This window comes from Capra hircus, chromosome 22, assembly GCF_001704415.2.
Source record: "Capra hircus breed San Clemente chromosome 22, ASM170441v1, whole genome shotgun sequence".
Lineage (NCBI taxonomy): Eukaryota > Metazoa > Chordata > Mammalia > Artiodactyla > Bovidae > Capra > Capra hircus.
In genome coordinates, this window is record NC_030829.1 from 21,019,014 (window position 1) to 21,029,722 (window position 10,709).

The window sequence follows — 10,709 nt, forward strand, 5'->3', positions numbered from 1 at the left end:
ATTCACATTTTGCTGTCATGCTTTTGTTACTACCTTGTATATATTATACACGTTTATTACCATAAAATTTTCAAAAATGACACATCACAAAATTTCTCATTTCTAAAGGAGCCCCTCCCCACCCCCCACATGAAGATCCATTTTGTCAACTGCCAGGTAAAATAAATGAAAATATTCTAGAGGAAATAATACCCACAGAACTTTAGAAAAAAGTGCTGCCCATAAGTGTAGCCTGCTCTTCCACAGACTGGGAAAGCACAGTGAAACATGGTGTATTTGTAATAGCCTGTTCTGCAGACAGTTGCCTGCTATACAGCCTGCTGCTACGTCACTTCAGTCGTGTCCGACTCTGTGCAACCCCATAGACGGCAGCCCACCAGGCTCCCTCATCCCCGGGACTCTCCAGGCGAGAATACTGGAGTGGGCTGCCATTTCCCTCTCCAATGCATGAAAGTGAAAAGTGAAAGCGAAGTCGCCCAGTCGTGTCTGACTCTCAGTGACCCCATGGACTGCAACCTACCAGGCTCCTCCATCCATGGGATTCTCCAGGCAAGAGTACTGGAGTGGGGTGCCATTTACAGCCTATCACCCTCTAACAAAACACTGGATGCTTTAGTAAGATATACAGCGACTCAAACGCATTAGGTGCAAAAAAGTTGTTGATATTTATTCAAACGCGGTGTTTCCATATCCACTGACATAACAAATCACCAGCCACAGGCATGGTGGTGCCTGTGTTAGTTTTGATAAAAAATAAAAAATAAAAAATCCCCTGGTCAGCAATATGTAAAAGCACAGACTGCAGAATCCACCCCCAGGAGATCCTATTCCATAAATCCTCGGGGAGGCCCAAGAATTGGCACTCTGTGTAAGTTCCCAGGTGCTGCTTCTTCTTCAGGAACCAGTTCGAGAACCGAGCTTTTCTGCAGTGAAATTTTAATGCTAATAGTATTTCCAGTGTTTGGTCAGCAGCTACTGAGTGCCCCAGGGGTTTACGGGGCGGTACAGCAGGGAGTTGGCTAGAAAAGACAAATTTGCTCATTTTAATCGGTCCCTAAAAGGAAGCCTAAGATGCAGGAGAAGCTTGCTCTCCTGCAGAGATGCCCACCCCCGCAGCTGACTTCTAGACTCATTCTCAAACTGTGGTCCTCTGACCACTGACCTCATGACCCCCTGAAGATGACTGTCTAAAAGTAGCTTCCGAGTCAGGAATATGTTTAGGAATCATACCAGGAGGTATTTTTAAGGTGCGCAGAAAGAGATTTACTGTGAGGGATTGGCCTCACCTGGTTATGGAAGCTGAAACATCACAGGACCTATCAGCCACAAGACAGGGGTGCGGGAGGCCGGTGGGGTAGCTCCAGTCCAAGTTCTAAGGCCCGAGAACTAGGGCAGCCAGTGGTGTACGTCCCTGAAGATGACTTATAAAACCCAAGAAACAGCAGCACTAAGGCCCAAGGCAGAGAAAGATGGATGACTTTACCCTGCAGACAGCGAATTTTGTTTCTCTGCCCTTTATGCTAATTGGGCCTGCTGTGGGACTGGATGACACCTGCCCATATTCGTGAGGATGACCTGGATGGCTCAGCCAGGTACCAGGGCTGGAGGTGACAAGAGGACCCATGGTCCAGCCATGCTTTCCTGAGGGACATCTCCACAAAGCCCTGGCCCAGCATCTCCAAATTCAACAGGTTCTTATTTAAATAGGAGACCCACTGCATCAAGGACTGCTGGGTGGTACTTGAATGTAACTAGTCAGTAACAAGAATTCCCTGAGTTCTCTTAGAATCAGGCCCTACAACCATAGAAACAGCTGATACACGAAAAAGCGGAAGAAAGGAAAGGACTTGTTAAGCAGAGGCATCCACAGCATGCCAGGCCCTTTACACACACAATTGCTTGAATCCCTGCCAGACCCTATGAGATGGTATAATTAGCCCCCTTTTACAGATCTGAAGATACTAAGGGTCAGAGACATTTACTAACAATAGCTAGCCCAGATAAGAAGCCAGAATCAAACTCACTGTATTGATTCCAAATACTGCCCTCTGTCTGCCAAGTGGGATAATGGAAACAAGGCAGGCAGTAACAAGCGGGAGGCTCAAGGACTCAGAAGCTTCTAGCATCCAGAGTGAAGACTGTTGAGAGACTGTGAAGGGGGACAGACGGAGGAAGTGGCGGTCTGGGAAACTCCCTGGACACTGAGACCCACCCCCATCCCAAGCTTTCCGCAGAACAACGTACCTGCCCAATTTCATATCAAGCTGAAAGCAACTTTCCGAGATGAAAGTCAAACCACCCATCTGAACCCTGAGGAAGGCCTGGGGTGGAAGTTTCCACAGTTCCGCGGTGCTTACTTCCCCTTGTTCTGAAGTGTCATCCCCTGACTCTGACTCATGGTGTTTCCCCAGTTTCACTGTCTGGAAAACAGCAACCCCAAGACATGTAGCCCTGTGAGTCTTAACTGAATGATATATATGAAAAAGCGTGATCTTGAGAGGAAGTCCTACAGAGATGCCCAGTGTCATCATTGTCATTCATATGTCAATGAGCAGCGCATGCCAAGAATTTGATATAAGCTTCCCAAGGACCATGAAATTACATTTTTGCACACTGTGTTTAAAACATGCCAAACACTTTTTTTTTTTTTTTCTGTACCACTGGTGGCTAAGACTGTATATTTTTAAGACACCATAAGGAAAAGTGAAGCAAGAGTGGTCTCTTGTGGAAGTAAACAGTATGTACAACAATTTATAGAATGTGAATCACAGGGGGTGGTGTTTCAGAAGCGAATTGGTGGGAAATGGCCAATTTTCAGAGCGGGTAGCTTTTGAAGGTGTAGACCTGAAATCTGAGCCTACTTGGGATTCTTTCCTTGAGGCCATGAAAATTTGGTTCCTCCTGTTGGCCGCCAGCCTTCCCCCTCCACACCCCTCCATCAGCCAGGTGAGTCTGAAGCAGGTATTCCAGAGATATGCTCTGAGATTCAGCCTTCCAGTGAGTTTCACTGGCTTTGCGTGGGGCATGCAACTGCATTTTCTTCAAACATTACTGTCGAAGTGGGGCCACGCTACTAAAGGCTTTCCTTCCTGGATACCCACTCAAAACGGGGCTGCACAACACGGATGGACCTAGAAATTGTCTTACTGAGTGATGTAAGTCAAACAGAGGAAGTGAAATATTATATGATACCACTTGTATACAGAATCTGGAAAAAAAATGATACAAATGAACTTACAAAAGAGAGACAGGCAAAAAATAAACCTATGATTACTAGGGAGAAGGGTGGAGCCAGGAGAGAGACTTTGGGATTGTCATGTACACACTAATGTTTTTTACATGGACAGGAACCTGCTGCACAGCACAGGGAGCTCAGCTCCCTGTTCTGTGACGACCTAGATGTATGGGATGTGGGGAGAGAGGTTCAAGAGGGAGGGAATATGTGCATACGGAAACCTGATTCATTTCATTGTACTGCAGAAACTAACAACATTGTAAAGCAACTAGCTCCAATTAAAAAAAAAAACATATATACCTCATAGTTTGTTTTTTATTTTTTAAGGACCTACTGTATAGCTCAGGGAACTTTGTTCAATGTTATGTACAACCTAACTGGGAAAAGAATTTGAAAAAGAATGGCTACCCGTATAACTGAATTACTTTGCTGTACACCTGAAACGGACACAACATTGTAAATCAGCTATATTCTAATATAAAATCAAAAGATTTTTTTTTAAAAACCTGGGCTGCAAGCCATCGGCAGCCCCTTGGCTTGGTTTGTGTCCAGGAAAGACAAGGAAGGACTAAAGCTGGCACAGGAGGAACAAAAGTCAGAGGCTGGGAGGAGCCTCAAAATGCTTGGGAGATTTCTCAACAAAGGATGCACGTTGTTTTATGTCCCCCTATTTTGATGAACATTTTGCCACTTTTTTTAGGCTGTGCCAGAACTGGATGGTGACTTGTGTTTCAAGATTTGGGAAGCCAATTTCACATACAATGAGTTTCTCTATTATGAAATTCGACATAAACAGAGATCATCTAAAAGATGCCAACCATACAAAGAATAAAAGGTGGGCATTCGTGCAGCCAAGAACGAGCCCAAACTAAGAACGAACATTGCCAGGACGCCCATGTGCCTCTCCAAGCACACCCACTCCAGGGATGAGCCCCAGGCTAACTTTTATGACAATCATCTTACTTTTCTTTGTAGCTCTCACATGTGTTTGTATTTCTAAGCCTACATTTATCTTGAGTTGCCCTTGAACTGCATATAAATGGACCTGTTGTGACTCACTTCTCTGCTCTATAATATTCCATTGTACAAATCGACTCCTTTTGATGAACATTTGGGTTGTTTTCCATGTTTTCCATTTTAGCACACAAAACTGCTGAGAACAGTCTCACTGTTGTTTAGTCACCAAGTCTTATCTGACTCTTTTGTGACCCCATGGACTGTAGCCCACCAGGCTCCTCTGTCCATGGGGTTTCCCAGGAAAGATACTGGAGTGGGTTGCCATTTCTTTCTCTGGGGATCTTCCCAACCCAGTGATGGAACTCGCATCTCCTGCACTGGCCGGCAGGTTCTTTACCACTGAGCCCGCAGGGAAGCCCCCAAGAGTGTCATACCATCACCTGATTCCCTCCAGACTGGAAGTTGGGCGCACATTTTCTGTAAATGGGAAGATAGTAAATATATGGAACTTTACAAGCCAGACAGTCCCTGTCTCTCCCAGCTGTCCAGCTCTGCCATTGTATCATAAAAGCAACCATGACCAGATGTCAACAAATAACATGACTGTGCTGCAAAACTTGAAACAGCAGCAGATGGCAGGCTGGATTTGGGCTATAGTCCCATAGTTTGCTGACTTCTGCTAAAGATGGCCTGCTGAGGAGTGGAAACACTGGGGCCGCCCCATTGCACAGCTCCATGGCAACCAGAGTGCGCACTGCACATCCTGCTGCAGCCCAGGCTGCTGAGCCAAGGGCACGTGCACCCGACTGCCGCGTGAGGCCAAACTCTTCCCCAAAGTGGTTCTGCAAGTCTGCATTCCCACCAGCGGAGAAAGATGCCCCCTTCACTCACATTCCCACCATCCTTGGTATCAGTCATTTTTGGTGAATTTACAGGTAATACAGTAGCTTGGGTTTGCATTTCACTAGTAAGTGGCTGAGTCCTAATTTCATGCATTTCTGACAGCCACCTTACTCTTCTGTAAACTGAAGATGAGTCCTTTTTCCTTGGGCACTTGAGTGGTAGAAGTCCTGTGCTGCTGTATCTCCCTCTCGTCCCTGTGCCCAAACCAGGCTTACACACTGCAGAGGCAATGATGTTGATACTTCAAATGATGTCTTAGATGTTTAAAGCTTTCCTACTGAGGAGAGACAGGTGACCAAGACTGGTGGTTGAGGAACTTCCCTGGTGGTTCAGCGGCTAAGACTCTCGGCTCCCAGTGCAGGGGGCTTGGCTTTGCTTTCTGGTCAGAGAACCAGATCCTACATGCTGCAACTAACACCTGGCACAGCCAAAAAAAAAAAAAAAAAAAATACTGGTGGTTGAGGCTGAGGCCATTTGGTGGAGGAAAGGGACCAAGATAGATCATATTAGAACCCTGATCCCTATGAAGAAGGCAGCATAAGCAGCTGTCTAAGTGGTTTCCAGGGGACCCTGGATCTTATAAAACTGGCTTGGCTGTGGGATGTGGAAAGTTAGGATGTATGTGCAAGTGGAGAGTCCCTATTACCACGCCTCCTTCACCAAAGCTTCAAGTTCTGGGTTGTCTGTCTTTATGCAGGTTCATCTATATCACATATTATTTTAAAAGAATTCATAAGCTCATGTAAAAGACTATAGACCATTATTCAATATTCGTCAACTTACAGAAAGCCAATCTGAGAAACATCCCCCCAATGGATACACAGTCATCCCTTGGTATCTGCAGGAGACTGGTTATGCAAAACCGAAGGATGCTCAAGTCCCTTCTGTAACTATTCATATTGAAGTTGTCCCTCCATATCTGTGGATGCAGAACACCAACTGGTATGATATAGCCAGGGTTTGAGATCTGGGTGCCGAGACCACCCGCTGGCTGGGTGACCTTGGGCTGATGTTCCACTTCTCTGGAACTATTTCCTAATGTGAAGAATGGGAGTAACGATGGGCCTTCTCTCATTGGCTTAGTATCGGTGTTAAATGAGATAATACATGGGAAAAGCCAGCTATGTTTCAGGGAAAAAGTAAAAGCAGTAAAGGCAGGTTGCTGCTGTCTTAGTAGTTTTTTTTTTTTTAATGCAATCAGAAATATAGTGGACTATCCCTTAAATGAATCCATGTAAACTCTTCTGCCTCAGGACCACTTGTCTTCTATTGAAGAAGTAGACTTGGTTTGACTAGATAAGGAGAGGCCAAGAGCCCAGCGACTTTCCCTTTGCTCTGGCTGCCAGGAAGCTGAGAGTCCATGACCAGAGGGTAGAGGGGATGTGTTAGGAAAGGGGTACATGAATGTGAGCCACAAAATGTGCACACTAAAGTGAAAGTCACTCAGTCATGTCCGACTCTTTGAGACCCTATGGACTATATAGTCCATGGAATTCTCCAGGCCAGAATACTGGAGTGGGTAGCCATTCCCTCCTCTAGCAGATCTTTCCGACCTAGGAATCAAACTGGGGTCTTCTACGTTGCAGGTGGATTCTTTAACAGCTGAGCTACAAGGAAGCCCCATGCACATATTAATGTAAGTGTAAATACAGACAGTAGTCAAAGAATATGTAACCAAAATATGTATGAATGAAAGAGATCAATCAGGTGACTTTAATTAAAACATTATTTTATGAATTTTGTTATTTATTCGTTTTTAATAGTTGTGATTTGCTGTGATGTCTTTTCTCATCCTAAATACATGCTCACTTTTAGATTCACTTTTATAATTTTATGTTCTTCTTCTTAAAGGGGTGCCTCTAGAACTCGGATCAACCCCGGCAAGACAAGGAAAAGTTGAGTGTACTTCCTACTAGATTTTCCAAGGGATAAGGCTGCAGGGAAAGCTCTCAAGCTGTGGTCCTTACATTGGCAGCATCAGTCTTACCTGGAAACTTGTCAGCAATGCAGATTCTCAGGTCTCAGCCCAGGCCTAGTGAGGTGCAGCCCAGTGACCTGTGTTTTCATACACTCCAGGTGAACTGGAGGCACTCTGAAGCCTGCAACCCATTGACTCCAAGGGAATCAATTTCCAGATCCTCAAGGTAAAAACACACATTTGTACTTTTACCTAAAATGGACCAGCTTGAGACCTGATGTATGATCTACCATCGCTCAACACCCACAGTTCCGTCTTCTACCTTATCAGAGGGCAGGCCTCTCACAAACCCAGAATCCACTACTCTGGGTGCACAGCCATGGTGTGTTTTTATTCTGGGGCAACAAAGCGTCCCTTTCTGTTGGGCTTCCCTGATAGCTCAGTTGGTAAAGAATCTGCCTGCAATGCAGGAGATCCCGGTTTGATTCCTGGGTCAGGAAGCTCTGCTGGTGAAGGGACAGGCTACCCACTCCAGTATTCCTGGGCTTCCCTGATGGCTCACCTGGGAAAGAATCTGCCTGCCATGCAGAAGACCTGGGTTCGATCCCTGGGTTGGGAAGATCCCCTGGAGAAAGGAACGGCTACCCAACCCACTCCCGTATTCTGGCCTGGAGAATTCCATGGACTGTATAGCCCATGGGGTCGCAAAGAGTCAGACATGACTGAGTGACTTTCACTTCAAAGGGTCCAGGTAAAATATTTTTCATGTAGCAACCTGCCTTTTCCCTTCCTCCTTGTTGGCAAACAATGCCTTGCTCCAGAGGTTGTCTCCATACATTTCATTCCTGCAGCAAACTAGAGCACAATCTCCTGCCAGCATCTCTCCACCTTAGGACCCGGAGGGCAGATGACTATTACCGGACATGCATTACCACATCTATTAGGACTGAAAAATAAAGTCAGACTTTTCCGGTGAGCCAATAAGCCACAGTGCCAATTAGCTTGAAAACAAGGATCAACTTAGCCAACTAGATTAAATGATGCATATATTTTTCTACATTGGATGTGTTAAGCCTGCAGCTTCAAGGTTCTGATGAAAACATATTTAAGGGAGGTCATAAGATAAGGCACTTATTCTTAAAAATGTATTACCAGAGATATGTTGCATTGAATATTATTTCTAAATTTCCCAGCACTCTTGAGTATTTCAGGTTATAAAGAGTGCCTCTAAATTGAAAAATAACAGATACAAAGAATAATTATTTGATAAATTTTGGAAGGCCTTTCTGAAATACATACCACAAAGTGCAAAAGTAAATGATTCTTAATAACTGAACAAAGGTTTTTGCAAGTCAGTGGTTTCCAATTCTCTGCTTGCAACAAAACTGAAAGAAAGCCCAATTAATTTGTCCACAAATGAATTCTTAAAGATAAGTCCTCATCATGAAGTATTGGGTAATTTTTTGGCAATATTGCTAAGTTCAAATAATTAAGATATCTATATCCACAGATATTTATATGTAATAGCTATAAAAATTCTTTGTATTCCTATCCACTTATTTCTGTGAAGGAAGTTATATCTATGAAAATAAGAAAAAAGATGATAATTGATACTGAAATTCATCTCATTCTGTGGTGATGTTCCAATGGCGTTCATCCAGATACATGCAATTCAACTACAGAAGGGAAAAAAAAAACCTGTTATGTAATCAAAGGAAATTTTTTTCAACAAAATACTACCTTTTCAATAATTTTCAAAATACATATTTATCCCATTCATATAGTAATTGTAATGTTAGCTCAATCCTGAAAAACATGTTTTTAATACTTAGAGCTTTATGATCATAGATGTTTCAAACTTCCTATTTAGCAAACTATATTTTGTGGCACACTTTGTGTGCACAGCAAAACTTATAAAGGATTGAAATATGTTCAATCAGTATAAAATTCTGTGGTGGAAAAGGAATAAAGAAGAACGTGTTTGAATGTACTTTTATTTTTATTTATTTTCAAATATTTTGGCCACTCAGGACAGTATGTGGGATCTTTGTTCCCTGACCAGGGATTGAACCTGCATCCCCTGTAGTAGAATGGTAGGTAGCAAACTTCAGTGGTTTTTAGATTTAAATAAATATATTTAAAAGAGTAACTTTCAGTGTTGTTTTAAAACATCCCTAAAAAAATCAATTTACGGTGGCTCAGATAGGCTTTGCAAGGACAGAAGCCAGATCTTGGCTTCCATTCGGTCTTCTCGCTAAGCAGGTGTCAAGCTTTGCAAACAAGCAGGAAGTTTCCTTCAAGAATTTGACCAGCCTGCCATGGAAGCTGCCCTTGGCCCTGCTCCACTCAGATTAGGGTTTCCTCAGTGTTTCCCATGATGCAAGAAACCCTGGCCTTGGAAAGGTGGAAACTTAAGGAGACCAAGCTCTTCCAGGAGGGCATTTCTGTCATGTGGAGGCAGTACAGACCCCAAAGTGGCCACATCGCCTCCTCACACATCCCATGCTCAGGCACAGAGGTTATTCTGAGCTGTGGGGCAAGACTCTGGGCCAGGCCTCTCCAGAGGAAAATGAGGAAAACATATTCCTCCCTGGGATCCCTGTTTAAAGGCTGTAGGACTGGTCCTTGGTACCAAATCTGATTTGGTCATGATTATACTAAACATGCACACAGAGCCTGTCACGTGCTAACCCACTCAGTCCACCCTATGCATATGGATTATTATCATCATCCGTGTCATGGATGGGAAAACTGAAAACAAGATGATGTAACTTGCATAACTTGGCACAAAGCTCATCAGTGGTAGAGCTAGGATTTACCTCAAATGGTGTGGATCTGAGGTCCAAACCTCACCTTGATGCTCTGCAGTGGCATCCACACAGGACGCTCTAGTCCACTCGCTCCATGGCAGGCCGAGGACTCAGGCTCCCAGGGCTCAGCCTCTTGGAGAGGGAAGGCAGGGCCGAGGTGGGATCCATGGTTCTTCGGCTGTCCGCAGGTGCACTGGGCCGGCCTCAGCTTGTTAGGCAGACTAACCCATGGGACTTCATAAACATCTACCCTGCCTTACAGAGGCATGCGTTCTGGTATCAGCAGGCACTTTCCATCTCGAGACTACCCTTTACCCTGTAGCAATTCATGATTTTTACAAAGGCCCATCAAAATTGCCACGACACAGAACTGGCATGGCAGGATCTCACAGGGGCCAAATCAGCAACCTCTTCTAGACACTGTCATGACTCAGGCAGCAGTAGGCACAGGGACCACCCCTCCGAAACCCTCCTGGCTCGTGCTTCCTCTGGACCGTGAATCCCATCTTAACCTGTCAGAAGTTGGGAGAAAGGAACTGTCGTGCTTAAGGTAACAGAGAGAACTGCTTCCAGGCTCTAGAAGGACTTGGATGAATGACAGCAAGAACTGCAAGTGAGTCAGTGCCTGGGAGAAAGAGGCCAAGTAAAGAGGGTAGAGACAGAACAAAAGTCACCAAAAGTGGCTCTGACCCACATGTGAAGGACGGTTAAATCATGGCGTGGCAGACAAACTGGAGTGGTGTTAGTCAGGGCTGAGCTGTAAAAAAACAAAATAAAGTTTTTATTCATCCAGTTTTATGTTTCCCTTAAAGACTTAGCTCCCCATGTTAGCCTTCTATATAATGTGCATATGTAAGTACATAAAAGAGAAACGAAATGACAACTC